Below are 20,199 nucleotides of genomic sequence, written 5' to 3' on the forward strand. Positions count from 1 at the left end.
GTTTCTTGTCCTGAACCGCCGCCGGGTCGTCCCTTTATATACACAGGTCGACGCCCAGCGGCTCACGGAGTCCCGGCCGGCTCATAGAACGTGTCTGGCTCAGTGACTATCTTTACATGCCTTACAGTACAAGTCTTTACATATATGGCGCTTTACACTTACGAGCCTTAAGTCGCCTTCGAGCCTTGGGCCCTTGATTAAACTGCTATCTACAATGTCTTCGTGGGCTTCATATGATGAATCGTCATAGGTCTAACTCGGCCCCTCCTGGCGGGTCATACCTAGTAGTTATATCCCCAACACCAAGAGTACCCAGAGATACCTCTCTGATAGTCGGAGTGACAAATCCTAATCTCAATCTATGTCAATCCAACAAACACCTTCGGAGATACCTGTAGAGCATCTTTGTAATCACCAAGTTACGTTGTGACATTTCATAGCACACAAGCCATTCCTCCGGTATCCGGGAGTTGCATAATCTCATAGTCGGAGTATATGTATTTGACATGAAGAAAGCAGTAGCAATAAAACTGAACGATCTTTATGCTAAGCTAATAGATGGGTCTTGTCCATCACATCATTCTCATAATGATGTGATCCCGTTCATCAAATGAGAACACATGTCCATGGCTAGGAAACTTAACCATCTTTAATTAATGAGCTAGTCAAGTAGAGGCATACTAGGGACACAGTGTTTTCTCTATGTATCCACACATGTATCAAGTTTCCTTTTAATAAAGTTCTAGCATGAATAATAAACATTTATCATGAGTAAGGAAATATATAATAATAACTTCATTGTTGCCTCTAGGGCATATTTCCTTCAGTCTCCCACTTGCACCAGAGTCAATAATCTAGATTACATTGTAATGATCCTAACACCCATGGAGTCTTGGTGTTGATCATGTTTTGCTCGTGGAAGAGGCTTAATCAACGGGTCTGCCACATTTTGATCCGTATGTATTTTGCAAATCTTTATGTCTCCCTCCTTGACTAGATCACGGATGGAGTTGAAGCGTCTCTTCATGTGGTTGGTCTTTTTATGAAATCTGGATTCCTTCGCGAAGGCAATTGATCCAGTATTGTCACAAAAGATTTTCATTGGACTCGATGCACTAGGTATTACACCTAGATTGGATATGAACTCCTTCATCTAGACTCCTTCATTTGTTGCTTCCGAAGGAGCTGTTTACTCCACTTCACACAAAGATCAAACCACGACGCTCTGCTTCGAACTGCACCAACTGACAGATCCACCATACAATAAAAGTACAGACCCGGTTTGTGACTTAGAGTCATCCGGATTAGGGTCGAAGCTAGCATTGACGTAACCATTTACGACAAGCTCTTTGTCACCTCCATAAATGAGAAACATATCCTGAGTCCTTTTCAGGTACTTCAGGATGTTCTTGACCGCTGTCCAGTGATCCACTCCTGGATTACGTTGGTAGCTCCCAGCTAAACTTATAGCAAGGCACACATCAGGTCTGGTACACAGCATATCATACATGATAGAACCTACGGCTGAGGCATAGAGAATGACTTTCATTTTCTCTCTATCTTATCCAGTGGTCGAGCATTGAGTCTGACTCGACTTCAGACCTTATAACACAGGCAAGAACCCTTTCTTTGACTGATCCATTTTGAACTTCTTCAAAACTTTATCAAGGTATGTGCTTTGTGAAAGTCCTATCAAGCGTCTTGATCTATCTCTATAGATCCTGATGCCCAACATATAAGCAGCTTCACCGAGGTCTTTCATTGAAAAACTTTTATTCAAGTATCCTTTTATACTATCCAGAAATACTATATCATTTCCAATCAACAATATAACATCCACGTATAATATTAGAAGCACTACAGAACCACTGGAACGCGTCAGTGCTATACAAACGGTTTAAAACCCCTCTCCGTGACTGCATTTGGAACCGTCGCCTAGTGAGTGTGGGCGATTAGGGGGTCCTTCCCTCATGACCTGGAAACCATCAGGGATATGCCCTCCTGGCACACACGCTCGGCAAAATGAGGTCGTTCGCGATTGATGAGCGACCAAATACAGTTATACGTACAGTAGTGCTAAAAATACAATTATACAGGCAAAATCATTTCCGGTCGTAAGTACATCCCACACAGTCAGTCCCCGTGAAACGTTTCCGTTTGTATATACATCCCACACAGTCGCTGCAAGGAAAATGTTTCCGTTCGTAGGTACATCACAAACAATTTTCCTTGTTAAATCGTTTGTGATGGCGTTCCCATCGCACACAATATTAAAAAAATATTGTTTGCGTTATTGAATGCATCACACATGGTGCGTAAAAGAAACTGTGGGGCAAAGGCTATCCATCACACATAGTTTTGATGCGGTAAACATTTGCGCAAGGTGGCCTAACGCAAACAGTTTTGAAGATAATGTCTTGTGTGGTTGTTCATAGATCCAACATGGTTTATTCCTAGAAACTGCGTGCTTTGCCTTAGGTCATCGCCCATGGTATTTCCTCAATAACCGTTTGCATTAGCAAAAACCAATTAGCAGGCTAATTCACCATTAGCAAGCTAATTACCCTATTATTAATAATCCATTTATTAATCTAATTGGCATTCATATTAAACACCTAATATATTTCATTCCCATATTAAGGAAGCAGGAATTCATAATTGAAATACATGAGAGTACAACATGATAGCTTCAGCACTCAGCTACCCCATTACATAACTGCACCAGCACCAAGTTTCACATGACCTTTCGAAATTAGCATCATAGACGGTACATAGACAGATGCATCTCATCGGGAAAACTGCGGAAGCGGAAGGCGAACATTGAGCCTTCATTGATTTTGAAGGTCTTTGCAACTTTAGGCCAGTGACTGTGGATTATTGACCATCCATCCTTCATCCTCTTCAGAACACTTCAATATTGAACTGTGGGTGTTGTATGAATACCTTCCTCGCCTCCTGTCCATATAGGTGGTTTGAGAGGTAACCATCTGTGAACTGGTTTGGAAAGGCCTGAAAATAAGGATGTGCATAAATATCTTCTCTATATTGGAAATGGGGCAAAGGAATAAAAAAGACAAGGTATGATAGTTAGTACCATCCTATAGTGAACTGATGTCTTCTTCATTGTGCAGATAAAGATCTTGTTGTTTTTTGTCGCTAATTTATTTATCCTAACAATATTTCTGAGTTTCTTGACTTGATTGATATTCGTGGACAACTCATTTCCCCATATGCAAAAAGGGTCGAACAGTGGGTCAAAACCTATGACAGCAGGACCTACATGTGCAAGACCAAATTGTTAAAAACCTAAGTATTAGAATGGTTCCCACAATTGTACAATAATGTGCTATTATACAACAGACCATGCATGTGCTAACCTCGATTTTAAACCTCAGTGCTTCCCATTATATTGTTTCCCTGCAACAAATATAAGGTAGTTAGTCATCAGGTTAAGTAAGGGTTCACATGCTATCAGTAAAATATGTTGATGAAAAATAAGCACATTGTAGATTCTTCAGATTAATTCAAGCCACATGGAAAACCATTTTATCCAAACCAAGCATCATTAAGAACTAGGAAATATAGCAATTGTATATGTTTCCCATGTATTAAGTTCATCCAAATTTGATTATTCCTCACATGCACGATAATGAAAACTTATACCCACGGCAATTAGACATTGCATTGCAGAATTGAACCAAGCAGTTAACTAAACACCACAACAAATGAACCAAACATTAACTGAGCACCACATTGCACAACATAACATACTCCTAATAGAAGATCATACAGTTAACCAAACCAAGCATGCTTAACAACTTGCAAATATAGCAATTGTATTTGTTTCTCATGTATTTAGTATAGCCAAATTCAATTTATTTCTCACATGGTATACAATAACAGAATGCACCCACAACAATTGATCATCCCATTGCATAATGGAACCAAACAGTTAAATAAACACCACAACAAATGAACCAAACGTTAACTGAGCACCACATTGCATAATGTATAACATACTAGAAGATCAAACAGTTAACCAAAACCAAGGATGCTTGACAACTTGGAAATATTGCAATTGGATTTGGTTCTCATGTATTTTGTAAAGAAAAAATCAATTTATTTCTCACATGGAAGACAATACAAAATTGCACCCTAACGAATTCAACATCACATTTGCAGAACTGAACCAAAAAGTTAAGTGAACATGACAACTAATTAACCAAACAATTAATAAGTGAGCACCACATTGCAAGACATATAGAACATATACACTAGAGCAATTTGTTAAACAAAGGTAGGAGCAACAAACGCAACAGGTAAACCGAACATGCTTAAACGGCATAGCGAGCAAATGGCAAGGTGCTCCTCCAAGATCTGGGGGTCGGCACAAATGGTAGCCATCACGACCTCATCCGTGCGTGCGACCGTGATTGGCTTAGGGGGGTGCTTATTTGGTGGAGGGGTCGGTGATTTGGGTGGAAGGTGTCGCACTCGCGCCGACGGTCGGGGCATGTGGTATGTGGAAGGAGGAGGATGGGGGTCGGGTGTGGATTACCTGCCTGGATAGGCGAGGCCGAGCATCCTAAAGGAGGGTCGCCTGCGAGGGGGGAGGCGCTGCAAGCAAGGAGTGAAGGTTTCAACTTGGAAAGGAATGTGTAAACAGGGGAAATGTAGCTTTTGGTAAGGGGAAGGGGGCGGTGGGGGTAGATATTTCTGCGGAACCCAAAAATTTGGAATCGCTTCAGCGAAAAAACTGGCACGCAAAGTGTCATCAGACATTGCCCTCGGGACATGGGTCCACGTCCCCACCTTTCACCAGCGACGATTGAACAATGAAATGATATTTGGGGAGCGATCTAGTGTGCTTGACACGCTGACTATAGACTGTAGCCGACGAACCTTCTCGCGTAAGCCATAGGTGTATTATACACCGATGATGCTCCAGGATATTTTGTACTGCATCTCACACGGTTGGTGATAATAAACTGTGTGGGATTTACTTGATTTTTCATCTTTATTTGAATTACATAATGGCGTCGCAACTGCAAAGGATGGTGTTTGAATTGCTAGAACTTCTATCTATAGTGAACATGCAACTATAGGTGTGTCGTCAAAAAAATTGGAATGATTCAGGGTTCGTTTGGACATTTTTATACGGTAACTTGGTTTACTAGGCATTTCAGGTGCACAATTCAAAATTAAACCACATGCACATGCTCTGGTGCAGCAAAATGGGTTGTAAAATGATATATGTGTCCATGGGTTGATGCTTACGTCACATTCAAGAAATGGGGATGAATTCAAACACCATGGCACAGTGACTCTCTGGCAAACATTGAGGTGCTTGCTTTTGTAATTCTGGTAAATACAAAACTCGTCTGAAATTCATGAACCTTGGGATGCTATCATGGAACAGCATCAAGATGCTGGGGTAAAAAAATAACATCCCATTTTGGCTAGGTTATGGTATAATCTTCTCGCAAACCAGAGCTTCTCTCACAACAAGCATGATGGTTTCGGTAGGGAACGTGCCACCTTGGGGTACGAAACGATATTTGTTGCATCTTCTTACTTTCAAAAAAATTTCTTGTGTCAACATAGAACAACATGACTGTTTGCAATTTTTTGGGATATTTCGGGATTCGTGTGGACATTTTTATACATTAACTGAGTTTTCTATGCATTCATGTGCATAATTCAAATTTGAACTACATGCACATGCTCCAATGCATATAAACGGGTTGAAAAATCAATTGTGTGTCCTTGGTTGCAACCTTAGGTCCCATGCAAGAAATGGGAATGAATGTCAAACACCTTTTGCCATTGTTGCTCGGCCGCTAACATTGAGATACATGGTTTTTAAATTCTAGTATATCAAAAACTCATCTGAAATTCATGAAACTTGACATGCTATCATGGAACGGCAGCAACATGAAGTGGTAAAAATATTGACCCATTTGGGGCAGGTTGGGGTATAAGCTTCTCACAAACCAGAGCTTCTCGCAATAAGCCACATGGTTACGGTAGGGAACGTTTCACCTGTTTGGAAGAAACGATATCCGTTGCCTCTTCTTGATTTCAATTTTTGCTCCAGTGTCAACATATAAAACAACATGAGTGTTGTGTTAAATTTTGAAATTTTTTGGGGTTCGTTAGGACATTTTTATGTATTAATTAACCTTTCAATGCATTTTTGTGCATAATTCAAATTTGAAATACATGCACATGCTCTAATGGATATAAATTGGTTGGAAATGGGAATGAATGTCAAACACCCTCCCACCGTCACTCGGCCACAAACATTGAGATACCTGATTTTTACATTCTAGTAAATCCAAAACTCATCTATAATTCATGAAACATGGCATGCTATCATGCAGCAGCATCAACATGCCGTCGTCAAAATTTTGTCCCATTTGGGGCAGGTTTGGGTATAAGCTTCATTCAAACTAGAGCTTCTCACAAGCCAGATGGTTTCGGTAGGGAACGTTTTACCTTTCTGGACAAAACAATAGCCGTTGCCTCTTATTGATTTAAATTTTTTTCTCTAGTGTCAACATAGAACAACATGAGTGTTGTTTTTATTTTTTTATTTTTGGGGGTTAGTTAGCACATTTCTTATGCATTAATTGAGTTTTCAATGCGTTTATGTGCATAATTCAAATTTGAACTAGATGCACATGCTCTAAATTGCATATAAATTGGTTGAAAATTAAAATATGTGTCCTTGGTTGCATTCTTAGGTCCCATGCCAAAAATGGGAATGAATGTCAAACACCCTGCCACCGTCACTCGGCCGCAAACATTGAGATACACTGCAAAAAAAGACACATCTGTGACATTTTGGGCCGAACGAAATTTTTTTCTGTCATACTTATGACACTTCTATGATGATAATTGTGAAAAAACCCGGTATCATCATAGATGTGGTGGGTTCCTACTTCTATGACAAAAAATCATGACAGAAAATGGGCTTTTCCTCTTGGGCGGGCCAGAGACGCAGCTGCATGACATTCTTTGGGTTGTCCATAACGGAAAAAATTGTGGTAGAAGTTGTTGGGATCTACGGTAGGGTGCGTCGACTGCAAATTAAAATTTTCCTACGCGCAGAACAACCAGGAACATGCTACAGGAGATGGATCACAGATCATTACCACTAGACGCGCAGTGCCGTGCAGCGGAAGTAGAGTTGAGGCAGAACATTCCTGGAGCCGCCTCGCGTTCCTGGAGTCCTCCTCCTTGCCGGTCTCCCACGTAGCTGATCGGATCCTGCGAACAGGTTCGCCGGAGCGGCGCAAGTGCACCGCCTCAAATGGTATCCGCGCGTGTAGGAGGAACGTGGTGCAACGGACTGCTAGGTCTGATCACACAACCGGCAGCGAGTGGAGGTGGCTATTTTCAACACATGCAAACCCTAGTGACACCACCGAAGCGATCAAACACATGAGTGTGCCACACCTCCACTTTATATAGGCGTCTGTCATGGGCTCAACACTTGGGCCTCACACGGACACTAAAGCCGTCGAGTCTACTCGGACACAATCTGAATACAGCTCGGATCACATCCGACCAGTGTCCTCGGATCTGACCTCGTAGGTTCCTTCCCTTCAGTGCACGACCCCTTAGGTTCAAGTCGGCTTGGTCGCAGTTCGGATCACCTCCGAACTGCATGGTTGGTAGCGGCCTCTAGAAAGGCATGTTGAACACCAAGTCGACTATGAAGCTGATTAGGCGAACCTGTACAACATGTCACACTTCTGTTCCCTTTGCCACATGATATATGTTTTCGGGTTCAAGGCGAGATTGCCATTCCTATGCTAGTCCGACCACTTTCTTGTTCCACTAATGCCGACCACTATCCGGATAATCTCATAATACTTGTTGCATGGCCATTCTTATCCTGGTCGAATTACACGAGGGGCCCAGAGTATATCCCTCATAATCGGAGGGGAAAATCCCGTCTTGCTCGACCATATATCGCGGCATGGGTCTGGACAAGCCCGAAACCTACCTTTGTAACTACCCAGTTACGGAGTAGCTTTTGGTCGGCCCAAAGCAGGTCTGTCACCACCCCGAATACATGCGCCAGCTCAGGTCTTAGGACATAGACCATATGTTGCACTAGAGACTCATAGATGACATATCGTTGCGTCTCATAGTTGGGTCTGTCCGACTCAGACCTTATCTCGACTCGAATCCGTCTACGTCGAATCCGACCAGATCCTTCCGAGTCCATATTATCTAGTTAGCATCCAATGCTCCATGGCTAGTGAGACCGAGCCATCAACCGTGTCATATGCTAGTCTAGTCCGATGTGTGCCGACACGTCACTTGCGACTAGGGACAATTTAGGATGTATCATACAACACAAGATATCACAGAAAAATCACATACTTGCCAACAAGTATCATTGATTATATCCAAGGACTATCTTTATTCATAAACACATAGGAAATATCATCATACATGATTGCCTCTAGGGCATATCTCCAATAGTCTCCCACTTGCACTAGAGTCAATCAAATAAACATTGAATGCCCATAGCTCTAACGTGCCCCTCATGCTTGTGTTGTGGAAGCTTCTTAGTCAACAGATTTGCAATATTTGCATCCGTGTGAATTTTGCATAAGTCTACATCACCATTCTTTACGATCTTTCGTATCAGGTGATATTTCTGAGCTATGTGTCTGACCTTGTGGTGATTTTTTCTCGGCTCCTTGGCTTGTGCGATGGCACCAGAATTATCACAATAAAGGTCCAACGGTTTTACCGAGGCTGGGAAAATACCAAGATCATCCAGAAAATGCCGGATCCAAACACCTTCATTTGTAGCTTCACAAGCCGCAATGTATTCGGCTTCTGTGGTAGAATCAGCCACCGTATCTTAATTGGAACTCATTGCCCCTCCATTCATGATGTACACGAATCTAGACTGTGATCGACAATCATCTCTGTCGGTTTGGAAACTAGCATATGCGTAGCCCCTTATGACAAGCTCTTCCTCACCTCCATAAACTAGGAACATCTCTTTAGTCCTTTTCAGGTACTTCAAAATAGTCTTTACCGCTGCCAAGTGACTCTCACCTTGGCTTGCCTAGTATCTACTTGTTTCGCTTATTACAAATGCAACATCAGGCCTTGTACATATCATGGCATATATGATGGATCTGATTGCCGAGGCATACAGAATCCTACTCATCCTGCTTCACTCATCAGATGTCGAAGGACTCTGAGTCTCGCTTAGCCTTATACCATGTGAGAGTGGCAAGAACCCTTTCTTCGCCTCACTCATGTTGACCGCTTCAACACTTTATCTATGTACGTGCTCTGGCTTAAGCCGAGCAGCCTCCTCCATCTATCTCTATAGATCTTAATGCCTAAAATATACACTGCCTCACCAAGGTCCTTCATCGAAATCTTGCCATTCAATGACTCCTTGATAGAGTTCAGCATCGAAACCTTGTTCCCAATCAACAATATGTCATCCACGTACAAGATCAAAAACACTATCGAGCTCCCACATAACTTCTTGTATAAACAAGCGTCCTCTTTGCTTTTGATGAAACCGAGACCAGTGACGACCTCATCAAAACGAATGTTCTAGCTCCAAGATGCTTGCCTCAACCCAAAAATGGATGTCTTAAGCTTGAATACCTTACTAGCGCTAATCGGACGACAAAACCATCGGGCTGTATCATATACACGTCCTCGGTTAAATTTCCATGAAGGAAAGCCGCCTTGACATCCATCTGCCATATCTCGTAATCGAAATATGCAGCTATAGCTAGTACGATCCTCACCGACTTCAGCATCACTACCGGTGAGTAAGTCTCGTTGTAGTCAATTCCTTGAACTTGTCCATAACCCTTAGCGACAAGCCGAGCTTTGTGGATCTGAAAATTTCCATCCATGTCGGTTTTCTTCTTAAAAACCCATTTGCAACCAATGGCTGTTACGCTAGGTGGCGGATCAACCAAGTCCCAGACTTGATTCTCATCCATGGACTTTAACTGAGATCTCATGGCCTCCAGCCATGCCTCGGAATCTGGGCTCACCATCGCTTCCACATATGTGGCCGGTCGTTGCTTTCTAGCAACAATACATCACGCACTGTGCGCAATCTTTCCGACCTCCATGGTTCCGGTGCTGCTTCCACTACGGGTTCCCTGAATGACTCCGGTATGATCTCATCACCAGCTGGGCCATCCCCGAGTGGTCCTCGAATTTCTTCGAGTCGGACAGTCCTCCCACTGCCCTCCCGACTGAGAAACTCTTTCTCAAGGAAAACCCCGTTCCGAGCAACAAACACTTTGTTCTCTTCCCGGTTGTAGAAGCTATATCCCAAAGTTTCCCTTGGATATCCCATGAATATGCATTTATCCTACTTAGGTGCAAGATTGCCTGACATAAGTCGTTTGACAAATGCTTCACAATCCCAAATCTTTAGAAAAGACAAACTGGGACCCTTCCCGACCACATCTCATGTGGTGTCTTGTTTACGGATTTTGATGGTACCCTGTTAAGTGTGAGAGCTGCAGTTTCTATAGCGTATCCCCAGAATGACAAGGGTAGATCCGATTTGCTCATCATAGACTAGACCATGACCAACAAGGTCTTATTCCTTTGTTCCAACATGCCGTTTCTCTGCGGCGTACCCCGAGGTGAGCTGAGGTACTATACCTCGACTTTTCAGATGATCATCAAACTCCTGGCTCATGTACTCACCTCCACGATCAGATTGCAGAAGCTTTATAGTCTTGCCAAGTTGATTCTCAACCTCATTCTGAAACTCTTTGAACTTTTCAAAAGTTTCCAACTTGTGCCTCATCAAATAGATATATCCATATCTACTCAAGTCATCGGTAAAAGTCACAAAGTACTGATAGCCACCTCTGGCAGTTATGCTCATTGGACCACACACATCACTATGTATAAGTTCCAACAGCTCGGACGCCCTCTCACAACTCTTTGTGACGACTTAGTCATCTTGCCGAGCAAGCATGATTCACATGTCTCGAACAACCCAAAGTCGAACGCAGTTAGGAGCCCATAATCATGGAGCTTCTTCATGCGTTTTAGACTAATGTGTCCAAGCCGGCAATGCCAGAAGTATGTCGGATTTATCGTCTCATTAGGCTTATGCCTCTTGACATTCATATTATAGACAGGTTCCGTTTCCAGATTCGAAATGAATAGTCCATCAACAATGGGTGCGTAGCCGTGGAACATACCATTCGAAAATATCAAACACACATTGTCCTTTAAATTGAATTCATAACCTTGACTCATCAAACATGAGGCAGAAATAATGTTCCGACTAAGTGCAGGAATGTAATAACAATTATTCAATTCCATAATAAATCTGAAAGAAAGCTGGAGTTGAATCGTGCCGACCTCCAACGCAGCAACTCTTGCTTTGTTGTCGACCCTGATGTTAATCTCCCCTTGTTCCACACGCCTAGTTCTTACCAGCCCCTGCGTCGAGTTGCAAATATAAACAACCGATCCGGTATCAAATACCCAAGAGCTAATAGGTATGTCAGCAAGGTAAGGGTCTATAACATATGCAACAAGTGTACCTTTGCCTGAAGCAGCATTCCCGGCCTTCTTGCCTTGCTCTACAAGCCACTTGCTACAGTTCCTCTTCCAGTGACCGGTCTCCTTGCAGTGATAGCAAACGGTCTGCGAGTCCGGCCAGACTTCGGCACAACGGCGGAGGTTACCTTCTCCGTGCCCTTTGCCTTAGCCTTTTTCTTGGACCAACTCTTCTTGAACTTAGCCGATTTCTGCACCATCAACACTTGATGCGTGCCTTTCTTAATATCATGCTCTGCCACTTTCAGCATCGCATGCAATTCAATGAGCTTCTTATCCATGCCATGCATATGATAATTCGAGATGAACGTCCCATAGCTTGGCGGAAGAGAACCCAGAACTACATCTGTAGAAGCTCATCCAAGAGCGGGAAGCCCAACCGATCTAGAGCTTGCACATATCCGATCATCTTGATCCCATATGGGCTCAGTGGATCACCTTCCTTCAGCTTGCAATCCATCAAGGATCGCCAGACATTGAACCTTTGGTCCTAGCCTATGTCTGAAACATGCTCTTGAGACTCTCGATCATATCGTAATCCTCAACATTTTCGAAATGCTGTTGCAAATTGGGCTCCATACAAGCCAACATCAGACAACTGATCTTCGTTGATTCATCAACGAGTTTCTGGTAGGCATTCTTAGTTGTGGCATTAGCATTATCTGCAGGTTCCTCTGGAAGTGGATCCTCTAGAACATGTTCCTTTTTATCATGCTTGAGAACAATTCTCAGATTTCTATACCAGGTGGTAAAGTTTGTTCCACTCAGTTTATCCTATTCCAGAATTGATTTCAATGCAAAGTTGGGTTGAGCAGGTGGTGACATTGATCTACAACAGAAAAAATGCAATTAAGAAGCAATGTGTTTATGTAGAGTAATTCTAGCCTAAACCAAAATACTCCCACTGAAGTCAGCATCCCTCCGCAGACTCCCAGTGATTCAGGATCCGACTAGCGCATGCGACTAGTGAGCTTTAGCATCACTGCTAGCCAACATACCTATTCGTTAAGAAACTCCTTGCTAATCGCATCTCTATACGACTCCTGTCTATCAGGAAGGTGTCTTATACCCCGGCTCCCAACCTTCTTTGCTAGAAGGACCAAAACCATTTTGATAGCCTTGTCAAGTTAACCTAATGCAGTGCAGGTCCGTGTCCGACATGAACCCTTCAGTTCAAGGACACCTAGGAGCACTCCAATTTTAGGAGCCCACCACTAGACGTGCTTGATGTGTGAAGGTGCCGTTATACAATATAATGACAGCAATTTGGCTCCTGCCGGCTGACAAACATGACACGCAAGCCATGTATATTTTACACACATGCATCACATACATATGAGCCATACTACTCACATCAAACCTGCAAAACAAAGTTATGCATAGAATCGCATTCTACCAGTTTGTGTGCAATGAATCGCTTCAGTGAAAAAACTGGCGCGCAAAGTGTCATCAGACATTGCCCTCTGGACGCGGGTCCACGTCCCCATCTATCACTGGTGATGATTGAATAGTGAAATGATATTTGGGGAGCGAGCTAGTGTGCTTGACACGACGACTGTGGACTATAGGCGACGAACCTTCTCACGTAAGCCATAGGCGTACTATACACCGACGATGCTCGAGTATATTTTGTACTGCATCTCACATGGTTGGTGATTATAAACTGTGTGGGATCTACTCGATTTTTCATCTTTATTTGAATTACATAATGGGGTTGCAGCTGCAAAGGATGGTGCTAGAACTTCTATCTGTAGTGAACATGCAACTATAGGTGTGTCGTCAAAACATTTGGAATTATTCAGGGTTCGTTTGGACATGTTTATACGGTAACTTAGTTTACTAGGCATTTCAGGTGCACAATTCAAAATTTAACCACATGCACATGCCCCGGTGCACCAAAATGGGTTGTAAAATGATATATGTATCCATGGGTTGATGCTTACGCCCCATTCAAGAAATGGGGATGAATTTCAAACACCATGGCACCATGACTCTCCGGCACAAACGTTGAGGTGATTGCTTTTGTAATTCTAGTAAATACAAAACTCGTCTGAAATTAATGAACCTTGGCATGCTATCATGGAATGGCATCGAGATGCTGGGGTAAAAAAATAATGTCCCATTTGGGACAGGTTATGGTATAATCTTCTCGCAAACGAGAGCTTCTCTCACAACAAGCATCATGGTTTTGGTAGGGAACGTGCCAGCTTGGGGGACGAAACGATATTTGTTGCATCTTCTTACTTTCAAAAAAATTTCTCGTGTCAACATAGAACAACATGAGTGTTTGCAATTTTTTGGGATATTTCGGGGTTCGTGTGGTCATTTTTATACATTACCTGAGTTTTCTATGCATTCATGTGCAAAATTCAAATTTGAACTACATGCACATGCTCCAATGCATATAAACAAGTTGAAAAATCAAATGTGTGTCCTTGATTGCAACCTTAGGTCCTATGCAAGAAATGGGAATGAATGTCAAACACCTTTGCCATTGTCGCTCGGCCGCTAACATTGAGATACATGGTTTTAAAATTCTAGTAAATTGAAAACTCATCTGAAATTCATGAAACTTGACATGCTATCATGGAACAGCAACAACATGCAGTGGTAAAAATATTGTTGCATTTGGGCAGGTTGAGGTATAAGCTTCTCACAAACCAGAGCTTCTCGCAACAAGCCTCATGGTTACGGTAGGGAATGTTTCACCTATCTGGACGAAACCATATCTGTTCCCTCTTATTGATTTCAATTTTTGCTCTCGTATCAACATATAAAACAACAGGAGTGTTGTGTTAAATTTTGAAAAAAATTTGGGGTTCGTTAGGACATTTTTATGCATTAATTGACCTTTCAATGCATTTATGTGCATAATTCAAATTTGAACTACATGCACATGCTCTAATGGATATAAATTGGTTAAAAATTCAAATATATCTCCTTGGTTGCATGCTTAGGTCCCATGTTAGAAATGGGAATGAATGTCAAACACCCTCCGACCGTCACTCGGCCACAAACATTGAGATACCTAATTTTTAAATTCTAGTAAATCCAAAACTCGTCTGTAATTCATGAAACATGGCATGCTATCATGGAGCGGCATCAACATGTCGTCGTAAATTTTTTGTCCCATTTGGGGCAGGTTTTGGTATAAGCTTCTCTCAAACCAGAGCTTCTCACAACAAGCCTGATGGTTTCGGTAGGGAACGTTTCACCTTTCTGGACGAAACGATAGCCGTTGCCTCTTCTTGATTTAATTTTTTTTCTCTAGTGTCAACATAGAACAACATGAGTGTTGTGTTAAATTTTGGATTTTTTGGGGTTCGTTAGCACATTTATTATGCATTAATTGAGGTTTCAACACATTTATGTGCATAATCCAAATTTGAACTACATGCACATGCTCTAATGCATATAAATTGGTTGAAAATTAAAATATGTGTCCTTGGTTGCATGCTTAGGTCCCATGAAAGAAATGGGAATGAATGTCAAACACTCTGCCACCGTCATTCGGCCGCAAACATTGAGATACACTACAAAAAAAGACACATCTGTGACATTTTTGGGCCGAATGAATTTTTTTCTGTCATACTTATGACACTTCTATGACGATAATTTTGACAAAACCCGGTATCTTCATAGATGAGATGACAAAAAATCATGGCAGAAAATCGGATTTTCATCCTGGGCGGGCCAGAGATGCAGCTGCATGAAATTCTTTGGGTCGTCCATGACGGAAAAGACCATGGTAGAAGCTGTTGGGATCTATGGTAGGGTGGGTGGACTGCAAATTAAAATTTTCCTACGCGCAGAACAACCAGGAACATGCTACGGGAGATGGATCACAGATCGTTACCACTAGACGCGCAGTGCCGTGCTTCGGAAGTAGAGTTGAGGCAACGCGTTCCCGGATTCCTCCTCCTTGTCGGTCTCCCACGTAACCGATCGGATCTTGTGAACAGGTTCGCCGGAGTGGCGCAAGTGCACCGCCTCTAACGGTATCCGCGCGTGCAGGAGGAACGTCGTGCGGCGGACTACTGGGCCACAATTCGAATACAGCTCGGATCACATCCAACCAGTGTCCTCGGATCCGACCTCATAGGTTCCTTTCCTTAAGCACGCGACCCCTTAGATACATGTCGGCTTGGTTGCAGTTCGGATCACCTCTGAACTGCATGGTTGCTAGAAGCCTCTAGCAAGGCATGCCGAACAACAAGCAGACTATGAAGCTGATTAGGTAAACCTGTATAACATGTCACACTTCTGTTCCCTTTGCCACATGATATATATTGTCGGGTTCAAGGCGAGATTGTCATCCTTGTGCTAGCCCGACCTCTTTCTCGTTCCAGTGATGCCGAACACTATCCGGTTTATCTAATAAACCTTGTCGCATGGCCATGCTTATCCTAGTCGGATCACACGAGGGGCCCATAGTACATCTCTCCTAATCAGAGGGGCAAATCCCATCTTGCTCAACCATGTCTCGCAGCATGGGTCTAGACAAGCCCGAAACCTACCTTTGTAACTACCCTGTTATGGAGTAGCGTTTGGTCGGCCCAAAGCAGGTCTGTCACCATCCCGAGTTCATGCGCCAACTCAGGTCTTAGGACATAGAACGTATTTTGTACTAGAGTCTCATATATGTCATAACGCTGCATCTCATAGTTGGGTCTGTCCGACTCGGACCTTATCTCGACTCGGATACGACTATGTCGAATCCAACCAGATCGTTCCGAGTCCATATTATCCTGTTAGAATCCAATGCTCCATGGCTAGTGAGACCGAGCCATCCACCGTGTCATATGCTACTCTAGTTCGATGTGTGCCCACACGTCACTTGTGACTAGGGACAATTTAGGATGTATCATACAACACAAGATCTCACAAACAATTCACGTACTTGCCAACAAGTATCATTGATTACATCCAAGGACTATCTTTATTCATAAACACATAGGAAATATCATCATACATGATTGCCTATAGGGCATATCTCCAACAGAAGCGAGGGCGAGGAAAATTTCAGGGAGTTCCCGGTTACGGTGGGTGGTCGGGGGCCGAGCGATGCGCGCTTCTCTCGTACACGTACGCGCGTGGGTGCTAAGTGTTGGGCTCTAACTGAACCCGAGTGAGGCGTCGCCTAACTGAACCCGAGCGATTGCACTGCAGGCTATGCATTACTGAACCCGAGCGATCGAGCGATTCCTTCGCTACTGCTGCTAACTGAAGCCGATCAATGCTGCCTCTAGATGAACAGTGAGTGTTGCTGGGGGGTTTCGATGAACAGTTCCCGGTGGGGGTGGATGAACAGGACCCCGTGGTGTTGCCTCTGGATGAATAGGACTCCGATCGAGCCGGTTGAGGATGGATGAATAGGACCCCATGGAGGGCTGGATGAACAGGACGACCCCGTGGAGGGCTGGTTGAACAGTAGCCGGTGGAGGGCCAGACGAATAGTAGCCCATGGAGGGGTGGTTGAACAGGACCCCGTGGAGAGGGCTGGTTGAACAGTAGCTGGTGGAGTAGCGCGCGGTGGAGGCTAGATTTACAGGAGCCCGTGGATGAACAGTTGCACGTGGAGGCTGGAGGAGGTCGATGGTGGATGAACAACAGCCCGTGGAGGCTGGAGAAGGTCAACAGTGGAGATGAACAGTATCTCGTGGAGTCCCATTTTGTGGTACGCCACACCCCTCCCAATGAACAATACCTGTGTTTCGACCATCGCGCTCCAACACAGGTCTTTTTCCTCTGTTTTGCGGTACGCCACACCCCTCCCGATCAACTGGACCCCGTCTCGACCGTAGGAGGTCCAATAGAAGTCCGTTTCCTCCGTTTTGCGGTACGCCAGGCCCCTCCCGCAGACTAGGATCCTGTTTCGACCATGGCTGGTCAAACACAAGGTTGTTTCCTCCGTTCTGTGGTACGCCAGGCCTCATTTCCATCGGCTGTTCCGTCCAAGCCCTTCCGATGAACACGGCGACACATTCTGTTATGACCTAGCCGGTTGGCTCCCCATGAACACGACGAACAGTTTCTACGTTCCGACCCAGCCATGTACACAAGCCCTGGCCATACGTATGCGCGAGTAGGCATTCGAGACCCCGCCCGTATGTACGTATGTGGCCGTATGTTCCTTCTTGTACCCTGGCCGCTGTACATACGTGTACATGCTACGTGCACGCCTATACTACGACACGTGCATGCCTCTACATCGACCAGTATCTATGTACATATGCGCGACCAGAATGACAACACTACGTACGCTTCGACCAGGTGGGTCCCGACTGTCAAGCACTTCCTTGCATGCGAAGATGTAGCTGGTGGGTCCCAGCAGTCAGGGGGCGAATCATTTTTTTGCCCATAATATGGACGCACTTCCTTGCGTGCGAAGATGTAGCTGGTAGGTCCCAGCAGTCAGGGGGAAATGTTTTTTTCATGAAATACAGTTGCCTATCCGGTGGGTCCCTGCTGTCAGGTGGAGGAATAATTATTTTGCGCGTAATAAGGAGCCAATTCCTTGAGGCCGCCGTGGACCCAGTTGTCACCCTATAAACCTATAGTACACTTCCGATGGAAGTCGTTACTTGACCACGTTGACCATGCCGCGCCGAGAGAACTAGGGCGATGGACGACGACGAGGCCTAGGAAGGGGAAGACGCGGAGCAGGGAAGACCCGACAGTGGATGCCCACGCGTAGAGGAGTACGAAGGTTCACTGGTTTGGATGCGGTGTGAGGATGGCATCGCCGCAAAATAATAGGGGGTGTGGGTGAGTAGAGGGATGGCCTGGCTAGCGGTGGGAGTAGTAGGGGGCGGTGAGGCCTCCGCGGCATCACAACCAGCCACGGGAGGCAGGAGCACGCGACACGACCGGCACTGGTTTGGGCGGCTGGAGCAAGAAGACCACAGGTTGAAGAAGTACTATGGTTGTTGGATGGACATCCTACGGTCACTAGAGCTAGAATCGTTCATATATTGACTAAGTTAACAAAGCCCTCCGTCCCAGTCAACTTAGTAGGCCCACAAGTCAGCTTCCCGCTATGGTGGGTCCCAGTTGGCAGAGGGATATTCTTTTCTTGCGCGCAATAAGGAGGCACCTCCTTGCATGCGAAGATATACCTGGTGGGTCCGACCTGTCAGCAGAGGGAACGTTTTTTTCGTGAAATACAGAGGCCCTTCTGATGGGCCCCAAATGTCAAGTGGAGCAATCATTATTTTGCGCATAATAAGGAGGCATTTCCTTGTGTGTGGCCGTGGACCCAACTGTCAGTCTCTCCACGTACAGTCCACTTCCGATGGATGTCATTCGTTGACCATGTTGACCATGCCGCGACGAGAGCACCAGGGCGGTGGACGATGGCGAGGCCTACGAAGGGAATGACACGGAGCCGGGGAAGACACTGAAGTGGCTGACCACGCGGTGGAGAGTACGAGGGTTTATTGGTTCGGCTGCCGTTACCGGAAAATAATAGGAGGTGTGGGTGAGTAGAGGAATAGACAGGCCAGGGATGCGAGTATGGTGGGGCCGTGAGGCCTGCCGGCAGCACAGCCGACCACGGGAGGCGGGAGCAGGCGGTTCCACCGGCGCTGGTTTGGGCGGCTGGAGCAGGAAGATCAGAGACTGAAGAAGCACGATTGCGGTTAGATTGACATCTAAGGGTCTGATGCTGGTAGAGTCGATTGTTGACTAAGTTTCTTTTTTGAGAAACCTTGTGTACGCATGAACTTAGTAGGCCCACAAGTCAGCCTCCAAATCTATGGCAGACTGCATAGAGCCCATTTGCTATTTTTTAATAACTAGTAAACATGCCTGTGCGTCGCAACGGGAGAAGAAAAACTCAATGATACTCCTATCGAATAATAATGTCCTAAAACACTGATGTGATGATTTGATTAGCAACCCGCATCAATTATCCAACATGAAAAATAATTGTACTTTAAGCCAAACCATCTTTGCAAATGGGTAAGAAATGCATGCATTATCTGGTTTGTAACATCCATAGTTTTATTCCAACTTCCATTATTTCAGGTGCTATACACCCATAAAGGTGTACTAATTGTCCATACTTAATGTGAAACATATGTAGTGTGCGAGAGAAGGACCCCAGGTTCATTTGCTTAATTGTTGTGATAGATTCCCTGACCGAGAACTGAAACATGATTATTATCTTCTAAACCTAGGAATTTTCTCTCATTGGCAATCTTCTCGGAAAGGTCAATCAAATTACATCATCCAAGGCGAGTGGATGCATCCTCCACTACTTGAGAGGTGGTGGTTACGGCGGTGCCTCCGGCTCTCGAGCCAGGGTGCCCGAGGCCGAGCGCGCGGCGCAACAGCACGCGAGGTACAACCGACGCAATGCCGATCGCCACCTCAGGTTTGCCAAGACGGACGTGGCACCAGGATGGGTCCGTAATGACACAAACCTCACCACAGCGTGGGCGCTCGACTGCTCCATCACCACCACAGAGACGGGCGTCGGGCGTCACTGTCGTGTTGACGGCGAGCTTGCTAAGATCAGCGAGGAGTGGTCGCTTAGCGCCTGCTCTGCCAATGTCGGCAGGGGCAAGGCTTGCCGGCAGGGTGCCGCCAGCGCCTTTG

This window comes from Triticum dicoccoides, chromosome 4B, assembly GCF_002162155.2.
Source record: "Triticum dicoccoides isolate Atlit2015 ecotype Zavitan chromosome 4B, WEW_v2.0, whole genome shotgun sequence".
In the NCBI taxonomy this organism is placed as follows: Eukaryota; Viridiplantae; Streptophyta; class Magnoliopsida; order Poales; family Poaceae; genus Triticum; species Triticum dicoccoides.